Consider the following 17047-nt stretch of genomic DNA (forward strand, 5'->3'; position numbering starts at 1 on the left):
TTTGGACTAAAGCTGAGAATGAATTAATTCTCAGCTGTTTTAATAAAATAAGTTTGTTCAGGACTGAATTGTGTTTGGTAATCACTACGTGGGCCTCAGTCACAAGAAGTTCTCATTCTGTTTCCAAAAACAGAATTTTCAGGCAATGAAAGATGTTGTGGACTTCTGCACTAAGAAGTGCAGACAAGAATCTCCTGGTTTTCAGGGTAGAGGTTCATCACCGATGAGCTGAAGGAACGCAAGTATGAAGCATTACTTCAACCTTCTCCATTGAAAGCAAGATGAAACTGCTGAAGACATTATTGAAGTTCTGAGATTCATCCTCTTGAAAGAGTTTCTTAGATGGTTCACAGAGAGGAAAGATGTGGAGCCCTGCTGCTTGACTACCTGGAGAGTATCTCAGACAAATGACTATCCAATCTTTTCTTGAAATCCTCCAATGATGGAGACTCAGAACTCGAGTTGTTCACTGCTTAATAACTCTCAATGTCAGGAAGATTAGGTTGGATCTTCTTCTGATAAGCTTCCACCCATTGCTTCTTGTCCTACCTTCAGATGCTATGAGCATGTTTCTCCAGGAATATTTCTCTATGGCGAAAGAAGTGGTGGACAATGTCTATGGAGATTCTCAGTCATCCAGGTCATGATTGTCCCAAAGACTTTTCAAGAGGAAACTGAACTTCCTTTGTTTTTTGCTTGCTCATCCAAGAAGTTTCTTCAGTTCTGACTGAATGGTGGAGAATGGAAAGATTTATATTCTTTGCAGTCATCTGGTCAACACCGCCCATCTCCTATTTACCACACAGCCCTTTCAACAGTTCCAAGAAGGTTCCACCCCTATTTGCACCGTTCAGATGACCCCAAGGCCACAGGTAAACCTCCAAGTGGCCTCAACGACTCTCAGAGGGAGTGCTAACAACCAGATGACTGCAAGGAATATAAATCCTTCCATTCTTTACCATTCAATCAGAACTGAAGAAGCTTCTTGGATGAGAAGCGAAATGTCTTCATGGAAAACAAAGAAAATCCAGTTGCCTCTTGAAAAAGCACCTTTGGGACAAGTGGTGGACAACTTTCTCCAATATTCAGTGCAAGAAACATTGATCCTGACGGTTACTATAGCAATGGAGGAAGCAATAAGACAAATTCTACAACAAACAGCTCTGGATGCTGCTGCCCTTAATATTTGCATTCATTGTTTTAGTTTAATAGTTTAGATTAATAATTAGATTAGAAAAGTTTCCATGCATTTGTCTCCTTGATAATGTAATTATTTTACCACTAATCTATCTTATATTGTACATTATTTTTCCCCTCCATTTAATTTATAGTCTTAATATTAAGAACATGTATATTTAGATCTTAGTATTTTAAAATTATATTATAAAATTATATTGTGGAGTAACACTAGCTTTTAGATATGTTTATAGGTTTCCCTGAAATAGTGGTAATTCTTACTAATGTCATTTTATGCTCTTCTATGACCAAAATAAAGATTAAAAAAAAGAGAGAGATCAGCCAAGTGTTACCATCCTCTGCAGTTCATAAAGTAGCAAAATTACACCACGTTTCATGACTGATTGGTTCTACTTTGCTCGCTTCCTTAATAAGATGCCAAGTTATGCTAAATCTCTTAGCATTCTACCTTTTTCAATTATCATGGGGAAAACAGTTAAGGCAGAGAAAAGATCGCCCTCATTCTTCATAATAATTACACAGGGCATTGTAGAAACTGCTTGACGGGATTTAAAAGATGGTATGTGTTTAAACAGCTACCTGGATAAAGGTATTGAGCCAGATCCAAGCATACTCTATAAGGGCTAACAAAACAAACCCACCCAACATCGGTTATAGAAAAGCTAATATTATGCTGTTTTTATTAAGTAGCAGGCTTGAAAACAAATACTTTTAAGATTTTTACTTGTTCCCCCATCCTGTTTCTGCTGTGCAAATGGATTTTCACTTTGATCAGTGTATTCCAATTTTTAACAGCAATATGTACCAGAGACATCACCCTGCCAACAAAAGTGTGTATAGTCAAGGCGATGGTTTTCCCAGTTGCAATGGATGGCTATGAAAGTTGGACCATAAGGAAGGCTGAGCGCCAAAGAATTGAGAGGCCTTTGAACTCTGGTGCTGGAGAAGACTCCTGCGAGTCCCTTGGACTGGAAGGCGATCAAACCGGTCAGTCCTAGAGGAGATCAACCCTGACTGCTCTTTAGAAGGCCAGATCCTGAAGAGGAAACTCAAATACTTTGGCCACCTAATGAGAAGGAAGGACTCACTGGAGAAGAGCCTGATGCTAGGAAAGATTGCAGGCAAAAGAAGAAAGGAACGACAGAGAATGAGGTGGCTGGGTGGAGTCACTAAAGCAGTAGGGATGAGCTTAAATGGGATCTGGGAGATGGTAGAGGACAGGAAGGCCTGGAGGAACGTTGTCCATGGGGTCGTGATGGGTCGGACACGACTTCACAACTAACAACAACAAATGTACTAGTTATGGATGACTAAGGTTCATCATGATACCTAACAGCATTATCCAAAGATCAGGGGCCTTTTCTTTGCCATATATTACATACATCATAATTTAAGGCTTAATTTAAATTAAGCTTGTGTTTAAGTCCTCTTCAATTCTCTTAACTCTTATCTAGCACCAATTTATTGCTGACTATTAGTTGACTACATTCTTGTGTACGAGGCATGAGCAATAAATCAGTTTAATTAGAACTTGTTATGTAGTCCTGATTCAATAGCTGAACAATCCACAGCCTGATATTGTCCAGATGTTTATAGAGTTTTAATTTGCAATCTTTTGTCATTAACCATTGCAGATAGTGCTGATAGCAGCTCAAATGCAAATAAATGTTTGAATGGCATCTGTCACCTACCCTCCCAATAGCCTCAGGGGCTCTACATTAATACAAACAATGCTTTTGGAAGCTTGTAGTATATTTTCAGTCAGCAGATGGGGCTAAAATAGGTAATGGTGAGTTTTCTACAGCATTAAGAGTGCTGCAAGTTGGATACTGTACAGTAATGGGAAGAAAATGCAGTCTCCAAAGCAAGTGATTGCAAGCTTTCAAAGGATGCATTGCAAGACGAGCTATCTTTTAATTTTGCATGAATCTTTTATGAACAAGAAACATTCATATACATACAGTTTGTATGTTCAGCTCATAATATTCAAGTGTTGCATGATTATTTATTTTTAGACAAGAGTTAGCACAAAGGATCTCTTTTTCCCACAAATGTTTCCCATTAAATTGCACTTACTTTAGCCCAAAACAATAACAAAAAAACCTAAATTGCTAACTATAGTCCTCCATCCACACCAGGGGTCGGCAACCTTAAACGCTCAAAGACCACAGAAAAGAAAACACCGGGAACCACAAAACCCTTTTGACATCTAAAATGAAGATAACACTGCACATATCGTTTTTTACCTTTTATGCTATGTATAAAAAAAACTATAGTGTGTTGCATTTATGAAATCAATGACCTGCTACAGAGAAAACACATTTTTATTTCTGCATGCAACGAAAACATTTTGAACTCCGGGAAAAAAAAGATGAGTCGAAAAGCTCAATAAATCACGTGCCGGCGGATGTCGCAGATTGGTGGTTGTGGTGCATATTTTGAGTTACAGGGAGCCGCAGCAGAGGGATGAAAGAGCCACATGTGGCTCCAGAGCCACGGGTTGCAGACCCCTGATCCACCCCTTCAAATATAGTAAACCCTATGTTTCCTGAAGGAAAGAAGACAAGCAAATCACTACAAATATGCCTCTTATGACTGTGGCTGAGGGCTCTGTATATTTAATGAGATCTGGAGAGACTAAAATGATACTGAAGGTCCAAAGATGCCACAGGTATCTTGGAACCCACCAGAATTCTTACTGTGGGATCCTTAGTGCTCTCTGAGCTTCGTTGTTTCCTTGCAAACAATACCTTACCCAACAGCGTAACATCATCAGTTGTAACAGCATTAATGATGTTTAACTAGTTGGGTAATGAAACATCTGCAAGAAAACAACCAAGCTCAGAGATCACCAAGGACTCAACTCTGAGATACAAATATGCTCTTTATTAGAGATCCTTGCTCTCTATTCAGCTTTAATCTTTTAATCAGGGGTGAAATCCAGCAAGTTCTAACAGGTTCTGGAGAACCAGTAGCAGAAATTTTGAGCAGTTCGGAGAACCGGCAAATGCCACCTCTGGCTGGCCCCAGAGTGGGGTGGGAATGGAGATTTTTGCAATATCCTTCCCCTGGAGTGGGGTGGGAATGGAGATTTTGCATCCTTCCCCTGCCATGCTCACCAAGCCATGCCCACCAAGCCACACCACGCCCACCACAGAACCGGTAGTAAAAAAAATTTGGATTTCACCACTGCTTTTAATCTATGGGTTGGTGACTCATTTTCATTAATCAGACTGCAGCTCCGAGGTCTGACACTCGAGAGTCACATGTGATGCATTGCCAAAAATTGGAGACCTAATTTCCTACCATTTTGAGATGGGAAACACTTCTCATATGTAGGACGAACTTCGAAATAGGCTTAAGATGGCACCTTCTGCCATAGCAATTGCTTTATGTTGGCAAAAACTAGCGATTTCAGTCCACCCTTAAAATACCTTTGGTACTGAACATAGAACATAAAATAACAGAGTTGGAGGAGACCTTGGAACATCTTCTAGTCCAACCTCCTGCTGAAACAGAAGACCTTATATCAGGAGTGTCAAACTGGTGGCCTACAGGTCAGATGCTTCACGTGCCGCCATGCCCACCCCAGCTCTGTGAAGGGGGAAAATGTCATGAAACACGATGACAACGTGATGCCACAAGTTTGACACCCATGCCCTGTATGATTTCAAACAAATGGTTGTCCAGTCTCTTCTTAAAAGCACCCACAACTTCTAAAGGCAAGTCGTTCTACTGGTTAATTATTCTCACTGTCAGGAAATTTCACCTTAGTTCTAGGTTGCTTCTCTTCTTGATTAGTTTCCATCCATCCATCCTTCTTGCCCTGCCTTCTGGTGTTTTGGAAAACAGGTTGACTCGGTCTTGTTTGTGGTAGCCCCTCAAATATTGGAACACTGTTATTATGTCTCCCCTAATCCCAAGCCTTGCTTAGACTTTCATCTTTACCTCACAGATGGAGGAGAAAGAGGCTAAAATAAAATTAAAACAGTTTGCCTCAAGCAATCTCACAAGAATTAGGGGCAAGAAGATTATGTCCTAATTTACAATTCAACCACTCAGTCATACGGAAAGCTTTAAGATATAGAATTAGTGTAATTTCATTTCCTCAGGCCTTGCAACTTTACAAAACCTGTTGTTGAAATACATCCTCAGTTTCAAGATATTTATAATTTCTGCAGATTTCAGCCAATTTACTCCTAACCAAACCACTTTCTAAACTAATTAAGCAGATTCTGATTCCGTGGAAATAAAATTAATCCACTCAAGCAAACAGACCTGTTCAGCCATTTTCTTCCAAGAGCCACAATTTGGATATTTAAAAATAAATATATACAGTCAAAGCCTGCTGACACTTTGGATGTCAGCAATCAAAAATGTATTTCTTTCAAATGAAGGAACAATGGTACATCTGCAGTTAGAGAGAAAAAGCAAACAACAGGAAAGGATTTCCAGAAAATTGCTTTCCATCTGTGCTTTGAAGACACAACTTTTTTAAAAAAGATGACACCTTTAAAGTCTACAACATAAAAACTTCATTATTTTGAATTAGCATCTTGGGACTTTCCATGTGTTTCCTTTAAATCTTCATCATAGCCTTCCAAAGCCAGATCTGTGTCGAATATATCCAGTTACATAAACAATCAAAAATTCATAACCGTCTATAAATTACAATCATACTAAATGATTAAAGTCTTTGCCAGAACAGAGCTTTGAACAATACATGATGCTGTGTAGATTCATCCAAAGCGATTTAAAGCTGTGACAGCAATTCCTAAAGTCTTAATAGACCATTAAAACGGCAGTGATTGAAAAGCAACTGAAGGCTCTGCAGCTGTTAACTGAACTAAAAACAAGTAGATTGAGCTAAGAATTGCAAGATCTAGAACTGCGCTCCCCAACCTTAGCAACTTTAAAGATGTGTAGACTTCAACTCCCAGAATTCTCCAGCCAGCGTGGAATTCTGGGAGTTGAAATCTACACATCTTCAAGCTGCCACGGTTGAAAAATATTGACGTAGAATAAATCAAACCCCTCCCACATGCTAAAATGACTTCTCTGCTCCTCTTTCTAGAACTTTCCCATTGGTACCAATCGTTTTGAAATTGCTGCCAATTTGGCCCTCTCACCGTGTGATTTTATTTCCCCATATTTCCATTACTAAATTTATTATGTCAGCAGTGTTCCAATATCTTAGGGGATGCCAGAAAGAAGAGGGGTTCAGTCTATTCTCCAAAGCATCTGAAGGCAGAACAAGAAACAATGGATGGAAACTAAACAAGGAGAAAACCAACCTAGAACACTAAGGAGAAATTTCCCGGTAGTTCGAACAATTAATCTCTGGAACAAGTTGCTTCCAGTAGTTGTCAGTGTTCCATCATCATCATCATCATCATCATCATCATCATTATTATTATTATTATTATTATTATTATTATTATTCTCCTTCTCCTCCTCCTCCTCCCCCTCCCCCTTATTTCTTCTTCTTCTTCTTCTGTCATATCCGTCATCGGACGTTGGCGATCATGTTGGTGATCCTATTTTTATCAACAGCCGCACGAAAAAAGTGCTGCTGAGTTTTGTCCAAACTAGTCCCTTAGATTTTGAAGCCATAATATTCTTCTTCTGCCTGGACCTTGTCTGCCTTCAATCTTTCCCTGGAGGATTAAGGAGGACTCTGGGCAGAGTCACCTTGAGGTAAAGTTCAACAAAACTGAAGCCAGGCCTCTCTCCCCGATGCTCTAGTTGAGATTTTAAGGTCCTAGAAACTGCGCATTATTTCAGTCAAAATCCTTCAGCTTGCTTTTTATGACTCCAAAGAAAGGAAATGATTTAATTTTTTCATTATCGTGCACCAAATATGGATTGCAAAGAGCCAGTTTCCCTTTGTCATTTAAAGATAAGCTCTGCCCCGCTTGCTATGGTTGTTCTTAACAATGTTTCAGTCTTACTTGAGGAAAGCAATGTTATTATTACAGTCTACCACGATTCTTTATTTTTTTTTAATTATTAAACATTTTTTAAAAAACAAACAAACAGGAAGCTTTAACACTTTTTCTGTTTCAACAGTTTCGCACCTGACAAAAATTTCATAGTTATACATTTTTTCCCTCCCTTATTTCTACTATATCATTTATACATATACTTCTAAACTTTGTTTATTTACATATATACATAACAATACCCGTGTACCCACTTTCATTTCTACAATTTTTGTTTCCTCATATTAACAATTATACTTCAATTCCTATTTCTACCATTATTTAATTTTTCCCACCATGCTTCTTTTTTTTTTTTTTAATTGAGTATTTGGTGTTGGTCTTACAATTCATAGAAGACAATATGGATGAATACATAGCAGTACATTCATCTCACATTTTTTTCTAACAACCCAAATGTCAGCTTTTCTGAGGAGACACAAAGTCCAATAAACCAATTTCAGGAATAAAATAGCCACTTACAACAGGTTCAAAGTCCAGTCTGGGGTCAAAACAGTTGAGGCAGTTCAAAAATCCAGAAGAAAGTAAGTAAGTAAGTAAATAAGTAAGTAAATACACACATACAAAGGCCAACATTCAGACAGCACAAGAAGAACCTAAATTAACAGGTGAAACTCACTGGCTTGAAGCAGTTAGCTTCCACTCAAACTCAGCTGGCGCTATTTAGCCAATCAAGTAAAATATTCCACTCAAAAGAAATCCTTAACTCCTGAGTTATCACTCTAACATAGCTCAGTCTTGAAGGCTTTTACACTATACTGCAGCAAATGCACTTCATGCCAATTCTTTTTTTTTCTTTTTCTTAAATGCAAGGCTCAAAAAGCATATTTTTTTTAAAAAAGGCACACTTTTTCTGAAACAGAGTCTGAGGCCTCCATCTTGGAAGGATAGTGCCTACCATGTGTTTCCGTTCATTTGTAGCCAGCCTGAAGCTTTGTACACAACAGACTTCCTTCCCAGAGATTGAAGAATTCCTCTGAGTTTCTAACTGAAATGCTTTACAGAGGAAACAAGACATTCCTTTTGTTTCTGAAGCTGGGGTATCTGAAGAGTGAGATTTTTTTTAAAAAAAAAAATGGTGGCCATTATGGTGTGATTAAAGCTTTGTCCGTTTTTGTGTGTGTGTGCCTTATGTTCACCACCTATAAAAAATTGGCAGAAATAGAATGGCACAGTCATGACTTAACTTTTTTTTACTGCAGTCTGCTGACAGTAGATCTTGATGTAGATGTAGGCAAGGCCATTATAGTGATTTGTTTTCAAAACTAAGGGATTAAGCATTTGCTTAGATCAATCTTGACAGCTTTAAGATGAGGAGATATCAACTCCTAGAATTTCCTAGCCATAGCTGTTAAATCCCAGTGGGTGGGATTAAAAATTTTTTACTACCGGTTCTGTGTGCTTGGCTTGGTGGGTTTGGCTTGGTAGGCATGGCAGGGGAAGGATACTGTAAAATCTCCATTCCCACCCCACTCCAGGGGAAGGATATTATAAAAGTTCCATTCCCTCCCCACTCCAGGGGAAGGTTACTGCAAAATCGCCATTTCCTCTCGATCAGCTGGGACTCAGGAGGCAGAGAATAGATGGATAGATGGCTAGTCAGAGGTGGTATTTACCGGTTCTCTGAACTACTCAAAATTTCCGCTACCAGTTCTCCAGAACTGGTCAAAACCTGCTGAATACCCTATGGAACATTCTCCCTCCAGAGATTAAGATGGCCCCAGTTCCACTGCTCTTTTGTAAAGCCCTAAAAACTTGACTTTGTGCTTGTCCGTGAAGGGCCCTGTTTCCTACCTGTATGAGCAACATTGGTTTTCTGGATTGCTGTGTATTTTAATTTTTATTGTTTGCAATCCAGAGTCATTCTCTGAATAGATTGATTAAAGAAAGAAAGAAAATACACATTATGATTTTTCTGTCATTCTCTGTGACTAAAGACTTCCCCCCTGAGGACTTGTGGTTGGTTCAAAAATAGCTATGAGTTTCTGTGACCACATGAAGCCTTCTATGTTCAAGATTTATTTCTCACTTAGCTGAATTCTCTTTGAAACCACAATAAGGTAAAGGTTCCCCCACACATGCATGCTAGTCATTTTAGGCTCTAGGGCGCAGTGCTCATTTCCGTTTCAAAGCCGAAGAGCCAGCGCTGTCTGAAGACATCTCCGTGGTCATGTGGCCGGCATGACTCAACGCCAAAGGCACATGAAACATTGTTACCTTCCCACCAAAGGGTGGGTATTTTTCTACTTGCATTTTTTACGTGCTTTCAAACTGCTAGGTTGGCAGAAGCTGGGACAAGTAACAGGAGCTCACCCCGTTACATGGCACTAGGGATTCAAACCGCTGAACTGCCAACCTTCTGATCGACAAGCTCAGCATCTTAGCCACTGAGACACTGTGTCCCTGCAACCACAATAGAATTGGCCATTTCTTTGAAATTTATAATCCTAGACTCCTCTGTACATCTTGGAGCACTGTCACATCTCTGCTCCTGGAATTCGGTTGTCCTTCAACAAGAAACGTGGTGCAATGTCTTCGTAAATTCCCATCACAAAGCTTCCTGGATTCTCTTGACTGTAATGAAACTAACACACACTACATGATGCAAGAATGAAAATAAAAGTTCTGATTTTCTGATCACCTGGAACAGGGAACGAGAGGATTTTTGCTACTCCATAATCTGGTGAAGTGGCATGAGGAATAAATGATGTTCTCATATCCCTCTCATCAGCATTTCCATGTCAGCAGGAGTGAAGATATTCATGGATCATCATCAAACTGCTTTTGAGGAACAAGGAAGAGTAAAGGATGGTAGTGTAGAGTACATCTAGATATGCTTAAACACTGTTCCATTTTTAGCCATTTGTATGCATATATGGGGATGCGGTGACTCAGTGGCTAAGACCCTGAGCTTGTTGATCAAAAAGGTTGGCAGTTCGGCGGTTTGAATCCCTAGCGCCTCTTAACGGAGTGAGCCCCCATTACTTGCTCCAGCTTCTACCAACCTAGCCGATCAAAGCATGTAAAAATGCAAGTAGAAAAATAGGGACCACCTTGGTGGGAAGGTAACAGTGTTCTGTGTGCCTTTAGCATTTAGTCATGCTGGTCACATGACCACGGAGACGTCTTCGGACAGCGCTGGCTCTTCGGCTTTGAAACAGAGATGAGCACCGACCCCTAGAGTCGGGAGCAACTAGCACATATGTGCGAGGGGAACCTTTACCTTCATGCATAGATGAATGAATGGATCACCCTAAGTCAGAAATGGGCCACCAATGACCCACTTGTCTTGAATTCCAGTTTCCATCAGTTCAAGATAATATCTCCAATGACCAGGAAATTGGAGTCCAGTATCTGGAAGGTCACTAGTCCCCCCCCACCTCACATTCGATCCTTCCAAACAAAAACCAAACACATTTAATTTTTCATGTTAATTTTATGACATGATTTCTATTAACTGACCATATAACTGTTCTGCATCTTTGCAAAAGATGGCCCATGCACAGTGCACAGAGGCACAGTGGCCCCCTGTGTGCTGCTGTGCTATTTCTCCTAACTTGCCTCGCTGTTAGGGCTCATAAAAATTAGACTTCAGCAACTTCTTGATGGAATTTAGAGCATAAACCTCCAAAATGTACCAAAACCTGGCAGTAAGCAGTTTGCAAAGCAGAAGAGCGTTTATATAGGATGATTGGTGAGTCAATTTTACTGCCAGTAAAAATCCATCTGAGTCAATTTAAGTTTCATTTGAGCTTCAGAAATCGCGCAGAAAGGAAAGTTTATCAAGATGCAAACAATAAATTGCATTCCAGCACAAGAATGGAAATCAACCACAGGTATCGTTCTAAGCTAATGAAGTCCTCATGATGTTCTCCAGGGACTTCTGATTTGCAGGTCGCTAAGGATGCCACGAATGTTCCTTCAAATCTCAAAACCTCCATCAATGTAGAGCAGGGGTGTCAAACTCGATTTCATTGATGGCCACATCAGGGTTGTGTTTCACCTTGGAGCGCTGGGAGGGGGCGTGTGGGCCAGGGATGTGACCATGGTGGGGTTGATATAGGACTTGTGTCGGGGGCACCTGTGGTGGCCAAGTGCTAAGGCAGGACTTCCCTGAGGCCCTCCCTCACTCTCATTAAAAGGTAAAGGTTCCCCTCGCACATATGTGCTAGTCATTCCCAACTCTAGTGGGCGGTGCTCACCTCCGTTTCAAAGCCGAAGAACCAGCGCTGTCCGAAGACGTCTCTGTGGCCATGTGGATGGCATGACTAAATGCCAAAGGCACACGGAACGCTGTTACCTTCCCACCAAAGGGGGTCCCTATTTTTCTACTTGCATTTTTTACCTGCTTTCGAACTGCTAGGTTGGCAGAAGCTGGGACAAGTAACAGGAGCTCACCCCGTTATGCAGCACTAGGGATTCAAACCGCTGAACTGCCAACTTTCGATCGACAAGCTCAGCGTCACTCTCATTATAATCTCCTAATTTCCTTACTTACTTCCTTTCTTCCTTCCCTTCTTTTTCATTCCCTCTTCATTCTCCTTTCTTTTTCCTTCCCCTCTTTTCTTCTTTTTCCTTCCTTGCTCTCTTCCCATCTTTCCTTTTTTTTCTTTCCTCTTTCCCTTTCTCCTTTCCTATCCCTTCTTGCATGCTCAAATGCAAAAGGGGAAACACTTCTTTCATTTTATTTTTAGTTTCTTTTGATAGCCCACTGCCAGCGAAAACAGAGCCCAGGGGGCCGCCTGCACCCCCCCATCTCCATTTTCACTGGCAGAGAGCTGTAGGAGGCCATTGTGGCTGAAACAGGGTGCAGGGGGGTCGCATGTGCCCCCCGAGCTCAGTTTTCATTAACAGAGGCACCTTGGCCCAGTCCTTTGCTGTTTCCAGGCTGGCCCTGCAGGGCAGATCTAAGCACCATGCAGACTGGATCTGGCCCTTAGACCTTGAGTTTGACACCCCTGATGTAGAGGAATTACAGGGATGATGGCAATGTGTTTCCTGCATCTCTTTTGTATTGCCATCAATGGAATTGGAATGCAATCAACGGAAAGCTAACGTCAGGGCAAAAAGATGCAATGTAGATTCGAGCAAGAGTGTGAGTCAGATTGCTTTACTTCTCTAACACCCACTACAGGGACTTAAATCGAGTTGAATTCCTATTTTCTTGGAAAATTGTCAACTGTAGGAAAATGATTTAAGCATTTGACCCCAAGCGTTCGTTAGAAGACCTACAGTGACAAGGTTGCTTGCTTGCCCACACACTTCACAATACAGTAAACTCATTCACTGTCATTTTCTTTTGTGTAGCAATTCTCATTACAGGAAACTGAAGTCAGGCTTACTCGAGGATAAAATTCACCATGAAAAAGGGAAACTGGAAGTGACTCATGGAAGTGCACAGTGGACATTCAAGTTCCTGGCAAGCACGACTATATTTGCATTTTTTTCTCTCTCTCTTTCTCCTCTGCCTTACCTTTTGCAAAGCATTGTTCTTTTTTCTTGCTTTTTTTCCTTTCTGTCTCTGTCACAAAAATCAAACAAACAAACCCAGCTTGCGTTTCAATACCAGGACACTGCTGTGGCAGAGATCCCTGAAGACGGAGAGGCGAGGAGCTGACTAAGAAGTTGGAGAAAGCAAACCCTGGAAGCAGCAGGTTATTGCCTCCAATTTGTTGAGCATTCTGGGATAGAGTTTTTGAAGACAAAAAAACACTCTTTGGAGACTAAGGGACTCCAAGCTAAAAACTCAAAATAATGTCCAAAATAAAATGCCCAATGAAAGAAGTAAACTATTTAAGTAGCAAATCTCTATGGAGATTCACAGTCATCCAGGTCAAAAGGCAGCTTTGTTTTCCCTTGAAGACATTTTGCTTCTCATCCAAGAAACTTTTTTAGGTAGGGTAGGGTAGGGTAGGGTAGGGTAGGGTAGAGTAGAATAGAATAGAATAGAATAGAATAGAATAGAATAGAATAGAATAGAATAGAATAGAATAGAATAGAATAGAATAGAATAGAATAGAATAGAATAGAATAGAATAGAATAGAATAGAATAACAAAGTTGGAAGGGACCTTGGAGGTCTTCTAGTCCAACCTCCTACTTAGGCAGGAAACCCTACACCACTTCAGACAAATGGTTATCCAATCTCTTCGTAAAAACCTCCAGTGTTGGAGCATTCACAATTTCTGGAGGCAAGTTGTTCCACTGATTAATTGTTCTCATTGTCAGGAAATTTCACCTTAGTTCTAGGTTGCTTCTCTCTTTGATGAGTTTCCACCCATTGCTTCTTGTCCTGCCCTCAGGTGCTTTGGATAATAGTTTAACTCCCTCTTCTTTGTGGCAGCCTCTGAGATATTGGAACATGGCTATCATGTCTCCCCTAGTCCTTCATTTCATTAAATTAGACATACCCAGTTCCCAGAAGCACCTTTTGGGATAAGTAGGTAGCAGCAGTTTGAAGCTTGCTCTCCTGCTCTCCCACCAACAGTCTTGAAAATCTTCTAGCTTCAGCTGAGGGTTGTTAGGCAGCTGTTTCCTTAGATAGCCTCTGACTTTACAGCTTGATCATTCAGCTTTCTTCTCTGCTTGGACAATAAGTTCCATCAAAGCCAAGCAGCATAAAAGGGAAAAGATTTGTTTGTACAAACAAAAGATAACTCAGCAGATGCCTTCTTTCTAGATTCCTCTTTGTTGACCTCAAGCATCTTCTCCTTCAGCCAACTAGCCTTTATCCTCAGCAAGCACTGAGTCTGCAAATTCAGTATTTCTTGCTGATGTGGCTTACTCTCAAAGAGTCTGGAGTTTTCCCTTCACCACAATTGCCAGAAAACATAAAACCTACATTTTAAAAAGGGTAACCACAAACATAGTATATCAGTAATAAAAGTAAAAAAAAAATGTTACAGGGGTATTTTTAGTATTTATTTTAAATATTTAATCCCATGCTTCTATAAAATGCACTCAAAGAAAATTAAGAAAACCAATTTAAATACATTTTTAAAATATAATTGTGAGAATCAAGAATTTACAAGATACAATATATGCTTTTAAAACCATAGTGGCTTCTATAACCTTGAAATTAATCACGGTGGATTTTTGCTCCTGGTAAGGTCACATCATCATCCATCAGGACCCCAGGAATGCATCTTCTCAATAGTAGCACCTGCCCCTTGTATTAAGGCTCCAGATTAAAAACATAAGACCAGAGGTCTTCAAACTTGGCAGCTTGAAGACTTGTGGACTTCAACTCCCAGAATTCTCCAGCCAGCTATGCTGGGAGTTGAAGTCCACAAGCCTTAAAGCTGCCAAGTTTGAAGACCTCTGCATAAGACTAGTGCAAAGAACCAGTTTAGTATGTTTAATTTGTAAGAAACAGAAACTAAGGAATTATGGGAAAAGATAAGGGACTTGGTGCAAAGTCTTAAAGAAGTCCATAAGATTTCTCAGCCAAGAAAACACAAAAATACACACACACACACCCCAAAAAAAGTTGCATTCCACTCTTTCTAAGTTTTCACAATCCCCATTCTCAGCCTCTGGCTTGAGTTGTGTTTTTGTTAACAAAAGGCAACGAGTCCTGCCATCCTGTTCTCTACCTCTTACTTGTTGGGAAGGTGATTAAGGGAATGACCCCAAGCGTTATCTCCTTCCTCCACTCTTCTCTTTGTAACATTAATAATATCAGAACAATAACAGGATGTACAGACTCAACAGAGGGGAAGGGCTGATCTCCCAGCTGTAGACCCATTGGCAACACAAGGAAGCTGATCACTCCCTGACTTGCTTCATGCAGTCAAATAACTGATTTTACTTTATCCAATACACTCCCCCCCATGACTTCATCTAGAGGGTGCTTAGAGAAGATTGCAATCACCAGAATCTTTTCGAATTGCGATTAAAGAGGAAGCCAGGTAAGAAACACAAGATTTGAGATTATTTTTAGATTTTTTTAAAAATCCCGTAATTGACAGCTGTGTTGCTTGTTTGCCAGTGTTAGGTGACCCAGAGTCTCTCCTTAAGGATATTTTGTAGGCCTGTTGCCACCAACTTTCTGGATATTTTACTTGGGATCAAGTTACCTTATCAGTGCCACCTTAACTGTCACTGGAGATTTTTCAATTGAAAAACAGTAGGGAGATAATAGAAGATTTTGTGGTTTAAGATAAGAAATTTGAGGGCTAGTTGTTACGTGAAAACCCAAACTGTTGCATTCAAAAAATTCAAATAAAAATTTAGGAAAACCTCTTAGGTTTTCTCAGGTTTTCATATTTTCATGAAAACGGATGCTTTGTTTTCTAGAAATAAACCAACTTCACACAGGATGAATATTAGGAGTGGATTTTGATTTTTTTGTTGTTGTTGTTATCTCCAAAATATGTGGCATAGGGAGGGTAGTAATAACACTTGCCTTACACAGTACCATGTATATTTCTTCCCTTACTTTTCTCCGCTCAATATTCCCATTTATGGAGGGGAAATTGTAGAAAATTGGAAAAAAAATCTCTCAACAGCCATCTCAGGATGGCAATCCACCTGTGGAAGGCCATGCTGGCTCTTTGTGTTACAAAAAACTTACAAAGCCTTATATTTTTAAAGTAGTTAGCCATTCTCTTAGAATGCTTTGATCGGGATTCCTTCACTAAACTGGAAATTCAATTCAGTTCTAAGCCAGCTCTAGAATTCTGTTATTTTTAATTCATGTGATTCTGTGAGCTGAGCTGGGTATTTTAGTCAATGAGCAAAAAGTGCATTTATTGGTTCTATAAGATTATGGATTTGGATTATATTCTTAAAAACCACCAAAGAATTGTCATGATGTCTTTGCCATCTGCCAATGTCTAAGCATTTCTGAATGGGAGAATAATTTGTACTCAGCAATTCACGAAAGCTATTCCTTGTTCTTATGAGAAGAATAATCCGTTTTCCATATTTGAACTCTACATATGAGATTTGCAAGAACTATTCTTCAGTTTATGTGTCATACACATTTCTTTACTGCAACTGATCTTGCTTAACCAAAAAAAAAAATCAGGAATTTGATAACGTATTTTCTGCCTAACACATTTTATTAAAAGACATAACCTTTTCTGAGTTAAACGTCTATGGAGATTCTCAGTCATCCAGGTCATGGTTTTCCCAGAGGTGTTTTTTTTTCCCAAAAACCAACTGAACTTCAAAGAAAGTCCAGTTGCCTTTTGAAAAAGCACCTTTGGGACTTTTGTGAATTGCCACTCATCTCAGAAAGCTTTCTGGTAAGTGAAAAATAATCGTCAAAAAGTTGTACCTTCCAAATCAACTGCTCCTCATTTTCAGACTTTTTCCCTCTTTCTTGTCTCCTTCCACTCCAATCTTTTCATGAGGTAAAAAAAGAAACACTACAATCTGATTTAGACAACACTAAACTGTAATGTGCTTTATTTGTCTTTGGTTACATGCCATGTCTAGATATGGTATTAACATTTGGGAGTAAATCATGATGAATGAATATATGTGTTTGTGAAGTATCGCTTATTCAGGAAGGAAAGTTTGATGAAATGGGTGAAGCCATTCCAAATGTTGCCTGACCATGATAGTCTATTATGAGAAGAGAAGGAAGATGAAAAGAAAAGGAAAAATGACTTCATGTTGTACCCTGTTTCCCCGAAAATAAGACCCAACCGGAAAATAAGGCCTAGCATGTTTTTTCAGGATGCTCGTAATATAAGCCCTACCCCAAAAATAAGCCCCAGTTAAGATCGTCAGCAGACGGAGGCATTTAGTACTATATTTCCCCCCAAATAAGACCTAATGGGAAAATAAGTCATAATGCATCTTTTGGCGCAAAAATTAATATAAACCCAGTCTTATTTTGGG

At 39.8% G+C, this 17047-nt stretch overlaps 1 protein-coding gene across 1 annotated transcript in view; it reads left to right on the forward strand.

The window, feature by feature from the left end:
* The first annotated feature begins 15032 nt into the window (after window positions 1–15032).
* CDH5 (cadherin 5) overlaps window positions 15033–17047 on the forward strand; it is a 34718-nt gene continuing 32703 nt past the window's right edge. The window contains exon 1 of the mRNA XM_070952699.1: window positions 15033–15105. The gene's annotated coding sequence lies outside the window, so the exon portion shown is untranslated. The remainder of the gene's footprint in view (window positions 15106–17047) is intronic.

This window comes from Pituophis catenifer, unplaced genomic scaffold, assembly GCF_029215685.1.
Source record: "Pituophis catenifer annectens isolate HBS135680 unplaced genomic scaffold, rPitCat1.0.hap2 SCAF_13, whole genome shotgun sequence".
Lineage (NCBI taxonomy): Eukaryota > Metazoa > Chordata > Lepidosauria > Squamata > Colubridae > Pituophis > Pituophis catenifer.